At 45.5% G+C, this 11,474-nt stretch overlaps 1 pseudogene; it reads right to left on the bottom strand.

The window, feature by feature from the left end:
- The window catches only part of LOC140218574 (uncharacterized), an 82,151-nt pseudogene extending 72,188 nt beyond the window's left edge, over positions 1 to 9,963 (bottom strand).
- Positions 9,964 to 11,474: the final 1,511 nt, after the last annotated feature.

The following is an 11,474-nucleotide window of genomic DNA, read 5'->3' as shown; positions in this document are numbered from 1 at the left end:
TTCCAGGAAACGCTGCTCTCGCGCACGCACTAGTGCACCTCTGTATCTTTCTGTGTTCAAAGGTTGTAACTGTGCCTTGACTTTATGAATACCGTCAATACATTGGCCCGGATGTAGACATTCAAGCTCATGCAATTCACTCAGAAGTCTCTACAATGCTTTGTAATTTTTTTTTTTCGGAGGCCAATATTGATGACTCTTCGATAGCTATCATTTTAGCTTCCTGTTTGAATAATCCCCACACATGCAGCAAAGAGTGGCGAGTCCTTGCGGCATGACACATGAGCTATAAGCTCAGTAACACGATTTAAGAAACACTCACGCGAAAGTAATTGGTTATTAAACTTTCACAGCTCCCAGCACATACGCCGACTTTGTTACCGACGGCTGCCAAACGATCCTGAGACTATAGGCAATCGTCACTAAAGAATATAGGGTGCACGGTGTAACCATAAACAAGACATAGCGCGCTAAGTGATACGTAAATTCGATCAAGCCTTGCATGCGAAGTACCCTGGAAGTACGTATATCGACATCCCGCCTTTCCATTTTCCCCTGTGTCCACAAGCTGGTAATCACATATCAGGCGTTGCAACGCATCACTACTTGGATCATGTCTCAGCTTCAGTGACGCACGATCTTGCGCGTTACATACACAATTAAAGTCTCCAAAGAGGACCAATGCACGATCAGTACAGAAATGACGTTCTAGAGATAGGAAGAAACACTCGCGTTCACGTAACTTGTTCGGGGCATAAACAAGCTCATACCACTGATATCAATATCGCAACAGATTAGGCGCCCTTCCCTATCTGTAAACAAATGTAGCAAATCACATGGTAAATGTTTTCCAACAAATAACATACAACCTGCGGGAATGCCTACTGCATGGCTGACACAAACATTATGGTCAGATAGGAATCGAAATAGAGCTACTTCTATGCTTTCGTCGGATTCAATATTTATTTCTTGGATAACAGCAATGTATAATTTTCTATTGCATAACAAATGAAGAAGCTGTACTCGCCGTCGCTTACTTTGTAAGCCACGGACATTTAAAGTACCAAAATGGAAGGAAAGAGCGCCCGCCATGATTACCTATGTAGGTGCAGTGTTTGAATGCTGCTCCAGAGGTGCACCGCTCCCTTCTTGATGAGGTGATGCACTATGGACCTTTTGGTGCACGTTAACACGAGGAACATCTGCAGGAGTAAGCGTTACCCGGAGCGGTTTCGACAGCTTTGACACTTTGGGAACGCGAGCCTCCTTTCCCAAGGGCGATGGATTGTCAGATGGCGCTGGACGCTTCTTAGCTGCCTCGAACATCTATCCAGATTCCTCTGACGGTGGGCGATCTTGAACTGGTGGTGATTCTGCCCATGACACAGTTGGTTCGTCGTCAGGCGCCTTAGTCTCATCCTCGCTCGCAGGCTTCTGGCTAAGGCTATTGTCAGCCGATGACGGCTTAATCTGCTCTTGTCGATGAGTCTCAGGGAGTATTTCACCAGTTGAGTCCACAATTAACTTCGCTCACGTCCATTAGATGATCGGTGATGGTATGATCCTCAGTTGGCCTATTTCCACAAAGCTTGTGAGCGTAGGTTCCGATGCATGCATCTGCAAGGTGACTGTAGCAGTGGCAGTTACTGCAGCGCGGTGTTCTACATTGTCACCGGATATGCCCAACTCTGTTGCACCGGAGGCAAAGTGGTGGTCGGCCAGGAACCAAGATAAGACACTGGTGGCTGTATATGCTCAATAGATGTGGCAGATTACTGGCAGAAACTCCATCTTTCAATGTATACGCTACGTCTCAATTAGTCATTTGCCAGCCCTCCATGCCGTCACACCACCACATTTCTCTCGTGATGGACTGCACTGTGCCATATGGCTCTAGCGCTTCAACAATCCGTCTCTGTTCGAGGTGTGGGGGAAGCCAAAGAAGCTTCATCTTGATATTTTTACATTCCGGGTCTATGGCAAGGCACTTGAGGCCCTTCACCAACAACTCGCCTTTGTCAACAAGTTTCTGTTTCGCGATGCTGTTAACACGTCACTAACCACAAATGGCTCATCTGGTATTGTCCAACGCCGAGGATATCAGTTGCATTTAGCACTGAAAGGAGTGCATCGCGAAAGTCCGGGGCCCGATACGGCCGCCCTGCCAGGTCAGCATGCAGGAAAACTGAATTGTGAACGGCATTGCCAGTCGGTAGACGAGGGAGAACGACTTTATAATTACCGGAATCAGTAGTTGACGGTGGGTGTGATCCTCGACCGAGGACCAATGCGCTGTTTCCGGTGGAGCTCATCGCATACGTGGTCGTTCCAACAAGCCTCTTCTTGTCGGTTCATCGTACGCGCCCTCTAAAGCGGGGTTTTATATGCATGATCAAGTAGACGCAGCGCAAGGCGTGAGCCAATCGCAGGCGTCCCCTCCCTCCGGAGGAGGGAAAGCGTGTGATCGCGTGTTCGCTGGCCTCGGCGCCTATAGAGTAGGAAACTCTATGTCGGCGCCCACCGCACCCGGCGTTTCCCGCCAATTCAGGCCCAGCAGTCAGATGGGGAGGCCGCATTTGGTTCGTTTTGCCGAAGAGCAAGCTGCGTTTAAGGAACGGCAGCGGGAGCGGGCAGCGCGTCGTGCGTTCGGCCGAAGAACAGGCGGCGTTTCATGAACGCCACCGGGATGGATGGATGGATGGATGGATGGATAAAACTTTATTGGTTCTATTTGAATGTGGTTGGGCTCCTAGACGTCCGGGAGGCCCCTGGCCGACATCTCTAGGCAAGCACGGTCCACCAGCCAGAGCTGGTCATCCGAGCAAGTGGCCCGAAGAGCGGCCTCCCACGAGGAAAAGGAAGGGTTGGGAATGGGTTCTACCGCCATGGGCGTGGGGCAGCTCCACAGAGAGTGGAAAAGATCTGCCCGGGGCGCTCGGCAGGTGGTACATTGTGGATTATGGAGACCAGGGTGAAATAAATGTGCCAGGTATGGAGAAATAAACTCGCTCGAGAAAGGGCTCGCCATCGACGTGACGACCTCGCCGTGAGCGAGCACGAAGCCAAGGCGTTACGACAACGAAGACCAGCGGATCCCGAGCTTCGCTTGCACCCCTTCTTCGCAGTAGTGGAAGGGCGGTCTTTTTTTTTTTTTTTTTTTGCTTGCTGTGTCTTAGCTGTGCCCGTTTACTAGTAGCTGTATCTCTGTGCTAGCTGTATCTTAGCTCTACCATCGTGACATACACTGTAAGAAAAATGTGCACCCTTTGGGGTTTATCTCAATTCCTAAAATAATCGTCACGTATCTTGCGTGCATCTCAGTTCTTCAGTGCTGCGCTCGCTGTACTGTCAGGTCACGTGCAGCATGCGTATCATAGTGGCGTGGCGTCGCTCACAGGAAAGTAGCGAGCGTACTGTCTAAAAAAAAAGGAAATTCATGCTAGATGCATCAGGATTGTGATTAGGTGAGATAAGCGCCGAATGGTACCATAAATTTTAGAGCGTTTGTTTACGATTCGTGGTGGTGATATTCATTGTTGAAGCACCTAATGGTCGCCTAACTATGTAGTGTGAAGAAGAAGACGCGCCTCGCGGCACAGACACATCGCCAACGCGCGGCTCGGCTCCGCTCGCGCTGTTGATTACTGTCGCCTTTTTTGGACAGTGCTTCGGGCTGTCTCGCCGTTCCCGGTCGCTGCGCTTTTGCCTTAGGAGCCGCCAATAAACCTCTTCTCAGTAGAACCAGATTTAAAGGGCGAAGAATTGCTTTGTGCTCGAGCGGAGAATTTTGTATAGAAGAATAATGTGCTTAAAGGTCATATTCAACATTCACTGTCGCATTGAATCAAATTTTATCGCATATAATACGCGCACTTCTCGTTGTATGTATATATTAATTCACTATATATATTTTTATGAACCACGCACTTATAGAAAGCAGATGCATTAGTCTCTTAAAGTGCACCATAATAATGCCGCTGTGATGAAATTACTTCAGTTACTTTTGGGGTTAAGTAGTAACGCAGTCCCACCTTAGTATGGGAATCACAACATCGCGCGTAGCAATGCAATTCATTAAATAGCAGTGTAATTCAGTGACGTAATTATTTACTTTGAGGCTGTAATCGCGCGATGAAATCACTCATTGCTCTTGTAGTTAGCCTCCTGAAGCCTCAACCACAGATATTGTAATGGATGTATGACTAGTTTTTTTTTTTCTAACCAGCTAGTCCTCAAAGCTTAAAAATAACCTGAATGTTTGGTCTAGGGTGGTTTTCCTTTACTGATGACGCATGTCCACTACGGAGAATTAGCCATGATTCAAATGGTACTAGCAAAGAAGTTTAGTTATTGCTAGAATTGTCCTGGATTGCACTCATCAAGGCGCCACTACCTGTCAAGAGAAGGGCTACACCCAAGCCACTCACCTGGCCACCATGTGTATACCTATGGTCTGCGCCATAGATCCTTGTTAGTGAAATCAAGAGTTCGACGAAAACTCCTCTGGTTCGGATTGCTCATAGTCAAGGGTAAAACGGACGCCGACCAATAACATTAAAAGAAAAGAAACCAAGACCTTTCGGCTCCCATACGGGGGCCGAAATTACGGGGGCCGAGACTGTGAACAAAGCCCCTGTATGGGAGCCGAAACGCCTTGGTTCCTTTTCTTTTAATGTTATTCGTCGGCGTCCGTTTTACCCTTGACTGGAGCCTTGTGAGATTCCTCGGACGTAACGAACTATACATGTATATATAACTTACGCACCAATCGTATCACGCCGCAGGGCAAACTTACGAATAAAAAGAAAAAGAAAGAAAGAAAGAATAAATGAAAATTTTGGCAGTGTCCTGCGTTACGGGATACGTCCCTCACCAGCGAACGGGACTGGGACGAGGCCATATCTAGTACGCAACTCAAGCTCCAGTCCATGGCCGTCCAGAGGGCCCGTGAAAGAGCGGAGAGGCTTGGCCTCCCGATTCCGACATGGGAGCAGCCAGCGGCGAGCCGGGGGCCCCAACGGGTCTCCACCGGCTAGTCCCTCAGGACCTCAATAAAAGTTCATTGTCTGTCTGTCGGGGTGGAAATTAATTAGAAATAACGTACGAAAACTTTGACTTAAAAATTATGCAAATTCAAGGCACGTGTTAGAAACTATGTGTGAATAGATGACGGCGATGGAAGGATCATGACAGCATGACAACGGCGGCAGAGACTCGATGGTAGAGTGACGACTATGTGAAGACGGCGAAATGACGCTGGCATGATAACGATAGAATGACGACGGCGGCATGGTGACGATTGGGTGACGACCGCTAGAATAACGACATCGGCGTGATGAGCGACCCTATGACAGTTTCCAAGAGAGGAGGCTCCCAGAGAAAGAATGTCCGGAATGAGAAAATAGTTATGCAAAGTTGTTGTTGCCTCAGTACGTGACTCTTAACAAGTTGTTGTTGTTGTTGTTGTTGTTGTTGTTGTTGTTGTTGTTGTTGTTGTTGTTGTTGTTGTTGTTGTTGTTGTTGTTGTTGTTGTTGTTCGTTAATGACGCGGTGCAACCTACTCTGGGTGATCGGCCACAAGTCGGGTGGTGCAAGGGTTAAATAAAAATTACAATGCTAATTATTGAGAAATGTGATTTCAATAAAGATTGGTAATTTGAACTTGTGTAATTAAAATTTATGTGATATAGAAATAACCTCTATTGTATCTACATATTACGCAATAGAAAATTCGAATTACAAAAGAAAAATGAAATGGAAAATTTTAGCATCGAATTCTTTTCGTCTCACACTGTAAATTGCAGAGGGCACCACTAACGTTCTTGTGGCTAAAACCCAGTTAGACAGCACCAAAGGAAAGGAGCACCGCGAGAATCAACGTCTAGTGAAGTTTATGCAATGGTTCTTCCAACAATCTTTTTCTTTGAACCTTAAAACGGCAACGTGCAAGAAAGGAATGTTCTAGATATTCACTCTAATTGCAGAAATGACACGATGGTGATATCTCGAGACCAGACTTGTGAAGATAACTGTTTAATAGGGGGTTCTTGACAACGACGTCTCGTAAATGACACTTCAGCCTTTCTAAGTATAGCACCATCTGTTGTTCCAAGAAAAGAAATTAGATGCTGATACTCAGAGGCGTACAATGAATATTTGGGAAAGCTATTCCCAGTGGCGAATTTTCGAAATCGCGCCGCTGTTACGAATGCAGATGATGGTAAAATAGATTTTACTGGGTCACCAAGTGATGCTATACTTCGAGTTCAGATTCATTTAGTATTAGCCCTTTGGGTCCCGGCAGCCGCAATAAACGAATGAGCCGGAAGCGTCTTGGGGCGAACGAATTGAATGCTTCTTGTGCGTTTGATCATGCTCATCAGCCTATTTTCTGTCCACTGCAGGACGAAGGCCTCTTCCCTGCGATCTCCAATTACCCCTGCCCTGCGCCAACCGATCCCAACTATAGCGCCTGCGAATTTCGTCATTTCATCGCCCCACTTAGTCTTCTGCCGTCCTCCACTGCGCTTCCCTTCTCTTGGTACCCATTCTGTAATCCTAAGGGTCCAACGGTTATCTAACCTGCGCATTGCATGACCTGCCTAGCGCCATTTCTTTCTCTTAATGTCAATTAGAATATCGGCTATACCCGTTTGCTGTCTGATCCAAAGCGCTCTTTCTGTCTGTCAAGGTTATGCCTAGCATTCTTCGTTCGATCGCTCTTTGTGCGGTCCTTAACTTGTTCTCAAGCTTCTTTGTCAGTCTCCAAGTCTCTGCCCTACATGTCAGCACCGGTAAAATGCACTGATTATGCACCTTAATTCCTTTTCAATGATAATGGTAAGCTTCCACTCAGGAGCTGACAATGTCTGCATTGTCTGCAACGCATTTTTATGCTTCCATAAATTTTCTTCTCAGGATGAGGGTTCCCTATGATTAATTGACCTAGGTAAACGTACTACTTCACAGACTCTCGAAGCTGACTGGCGATCCTGAACTCTTGTTCCTTTGCCCGGCTATTCACCATTATCTTTGTCTTCTGCATATTAATCTTCAACCCCACTCTTACACTCTCTCTGTTATGGTCCTCAATCATTTGTTGTAGCTCGTCTCCAGTGTTGCTGAACAGGACAATGTCATCTGCAAACCGAAAGTTGCTGAGATATTCGCCGTTGATTTTCATCTCCTAAGCCTTCCCAGTTTAAAAGCTTGAATACTTCTTCCAAGGACGCAGTGAATAGCATTGGAGAGACTGTGTCTCCTTGCCTGGACCCTTCCTTTATGGGTATCTTCCTACTTTTCTTGTGGAGAATTAAGGTAGCTGTGGAATCTCTGTAGATTTACGTAAATTACGTAAATTTTACGTAAAGCTAGAACAAATGCCTATAATTCAGCATGAGAAATAGATGTGAAGACAGGTAGTCGGATTGAAGAAGACCACTTAAGAGATGGCGATACAATTCCCAGACCTGCCCTCTCTTCACAGACGGAATTTGCGAAGGAATGTATTTACGGCGTCGTCTTCTTTCTCGGTGTGGGGCTGTCTGCGCTCTATAGCAGAGCTCGCCCAAGTCCCGCGGGCGCGTGTCGAATGAGCAGTTACGTTTGCGGTCATGTTGGAATAAGGACGCTCTTCGTGTGCATACTGGTCTTCGTGGGGGTGACCAAATAAATATGCCCAGTGCCGCAAGTACGTGTCTTCACAGGAGTTCCTTCAATGGTGACCCGGACGCGGTTCGAAAGCGCAACCTTCGGACCGCGGCGTGCGGCTCCCTTGAATCGCCTGCGTTTCGAAAAGTTGCAAACAAACAGTGGTTCAAATCTGTACGTGAGAATTATTACATGTAAATAATTACGTTGTAATCAGTAACGTTTCTTGCTAATTTCGTAATTTAATTATTATTTTGTTTACTCGGTAACGCTCCCTGCAATCCAAGTACTTTTTTTGGGTTATCAATTATGTGTAACCAGTTACATTTTTGACGAAACATGCTCTGACAGGTGACACTGCTTTGAGAACTCAAATTTGACGTATCTAAATGGATGAAAACATGGACATGGATTACCTCCTTCACACAATCAGCGTCGCGCAGCTACACCTGGATCACCTGAACGTGCTTTGAACCTGAAACGGCTTTCAGAGTTGGAGGTCCGGCCTTTGAGCATTTCTCGAATAATAAATTTATCTCCCTCTCTCCTGGAAGCGCTTATGGGCAGTCTTCATAGGTGATAAAAGTTGCTGGTAGATTCTTCTTCGCTTAGTGCAGTCTATGACTTCTCTGATATAGAGAGAAGTTTTCGGCAGGTAAACTCGTATGTTTCTGTTTGATATTACGTGACTCATATAGACCTATCTTTGTGAATTGTAACACACGAACAGTATTTCTAAGGTTGAATAATATGCAGCGTTATATTAAATAACATATCAAGGTTTGGACACCTTTTCGAGAAAGGTGAACGTATCCTGGGATCCTTTACAATTAGTCGTTTTGCTCTATATGGCTAACGAGTGAAGATTGCCGAGAGGAGATCTACCGAATGTTGGCCGACTGATTGAAATGGCTCGATAGTGATGGCCACTTCGGACGTTGATGCCAGAGAAACGATTTTTCAGTTTTTCACTGGCCCTGCCGCGAACACCTTCCCTAGCCCCAGCCTCAATGAAGCGCTGCGCTTCATAAAAAACCCACACACGAGCATCGTGGCACTGAGTAGCAACAGTAGCTTGAGAAACGTGTTCGCGCGTTATTACACAGCCCTTCTCTTCAGCGCGCACATTGAGCGAGTTTTGAGTGTCGCTGCCCGATACATGTTCACAAGAAACTGAGGGATGATTACTGAATAAAATTTTGAAGAGGAGCGCTCAGTGAACGTAACCAACGTGTGAAGGGCTGCAGAGAATGCATTGAAGGAGCCAGGCCAGCTCGTTCTATTTAATGTATTTGTGCAATGTTAAGCGGGCCCAGTCCTGGCTAGCCTCCCTGCCTTTCATTCATCATTTTCTCTCGTCTCTCTGTTGGTAAAAGTAGGGAGTAAAGTAACGTTAAAAAATGCGATTACATTTTAGTAATTACTCAATTACTTACGTGGGACAGTAATTTGTCATCGTAATCAATTACGCTTTTATAGAAGTAATTGTAATCGGTTATCTTTTACAGTGAAGCTTTCTATGGCTAGGGTTCCGTGCATTTTTGTTCTGCGTGTTGTAACACCATGGGCCGATCCCGGAGATAGTGCAATACTGGTTCGACCGGCGGCGGAGATGAAGCAAGCTTCAATTAAGCGCTCCAGCAACTCGCAAAGATGTTTAATACCTTGGGTCCAAATAGAACCTGTATCAAATATTAAGCTAATATGACCCACGTCGGCCATATGTACGTTCGCACAGCCCTCTCTTTGTTGGCGTTCCAAGCGTTTGCGCATCTACTTTCTTTCCACTCTCCCATGGTGGCGGTCCCGTCAAAACGTCACGCGTGTCTAGTTTCCTCCAGCTCCTCGGGGCGGCGTTCCCGTCGTCCACGCGAATGTATATAAAGATCACGATAAACGAGTTCGTACATTTGTTCAAAATTCTGTGTGACCTCTGTATCGTGTGCTAAACAGCTTCGCTGGTCGTCCACCTTGACAGGGTGGAAGGGTTCATTATATTTTTATATCTGAATTGAATTTAATTCTGGCGTTTCACGTGCAAAACCATGATTTGATTATGAGGCACGCAGCTCTACACACAACGTAGCGCACCTAGCGCAACCGAGTCACGTCTGTTAGCGGTACGCGCACACATACCGGCACACACATACCGGTACACACATACCGGCACACATATACCGTCACACATACCAACACACACATACCGGCGAGCAAGAAGGCGCTGAGCCAATAGCGGCGAGGGTTGCGGGCACCGGGGTGTGCGCGTGCATCGGCGACCAACTCTGCGACCTTGGACGGCCTCGCGTTTGCCATCGGCTCTGAATAGGCAGAGAAACGATTCGTATTCAAAATTTTACTCTGTACTTAGTTCGATCCTATCATGCGGAATATTGTGATTTCCGACCAGCATGCAATGGTCCTTGCCATCTCCATATGGTGTGTAGTTATTTGCATTACTGTCAATACCGTGATCGTAAACATGTGGCCACCTTTCATCTGCTAGATGCCCTGTTAAATGGACGTTCAGGAGCCCACAGCATCGTTTGTGTTGAATGAGTCCGCACATTAGCGTCCGTATAAGTTTCACTGTCAACTTTCTTCTCTAGTTTCAAATAGCGAAATATTCTGTAGACCCGGAAAAATTACTATTCAAACGTCGTTATCGACATTTACTACGAGTTCAAGGCTGAAATGAGATTACAGAGATTATCCTCTATACAGCTTTGGTTTCATCGGTATATAATGATGAGGGGTTAATTGTAATAGATATACATTAGGGAAAAACTTAACAAAACCGAACACTCATGAAGGGAAACAATATAATATTACTAAGCGCCGCAATTTACATAGCAAAAAAAAAGCAGAAACCTTGAAAATTCGTATTGTCGACAATGCGCAATAAATACAATTTGTATGTATGAGCACTTTCAATAGACAATCTTTAGTTTTTAGTCTTCGTTTTAGTTTCTTTTTAATGTATTCATGAAGGCGATGCCAGTGCGCTGTGGCTTTTTCCAACAAGTGCTGGCGATTTTTTTTTTTTTTCGTCACAGTCTTCTTCATGTTTATAAGTGGTGCAGGGTGCACACGCGTCTGTACGCATGCCTGTAATTTGTACTGTGCACGCAAGTAATGAATTTGAACTGCTTTATTTATTTAGGTTCCTCGGTTGTTTTGCTTTATTTGCTGAATAGCCTTTTCCCTAGCGTTCCGCAAGATTGTTTTACACAAAATTCAATTCGATTTAATTCGATTTAATCTTACATACATTACTGACAAGCTTTGTGACTTTGCGTTACTTTAAGCGTATTACGTTCAAACGAAGCCGCCAGCTATAGTGAAACCCTGTTTTACATATTTGCCGCATAGTTCTCTCTTCTGTGAAACATTGGCCACACGTACCTTCTGTACAGTGACTGCTTTCCGCACGAACCATGTGTAACCTGTCATATTGCTGTTTCTTTCTTCCTTACCTTCCTTCTCTTTATCTTAGCTTCCTTTTCTATCCCCTCCTTCCTAAAGCATGGATGGATGACTGAGGCTCAACCCTTTGAATCTGGCGGCAACGGCGCGCGCCACCTAGCCTTGAATGGTACTATATGCATGCATACCCATGTATTTACTCCTTTACTTTTGCGTTGATATTATCCACCACAGAGCAGACAGGCTTTGCGCCCCTCTCGGTGGCCAGCCTGATCTTTCCTTATTTTCCTCTGTTTGTGTACGTTTCCTTTCATACCAAATAATAATAATAATAATAATAATAATAATAATAATAATAATAATAATAATAATAATAATAATTTTAGTGTAGGAAAATTATC

The sequence above is a fragment of the Dermacentor andersoni genome, chromosome 5 (assembly GCF_023375885.2).
Source record: "Dermacentor andersoni chromosome 5, qqDerAnde1_hic_scaffold, whole genome shotgun sequence".
Classification (NCBI taxonomy): domain Eukaryota; kingdom Metazoa; phylum Arthropoda; class Arachnida; order Ixodida; family Ixodidae; genus Dermacentor; species Dermacentor andersoni.
This window is presented reverse-complemented; position numbering and strand designations above follow the sequence as displayed.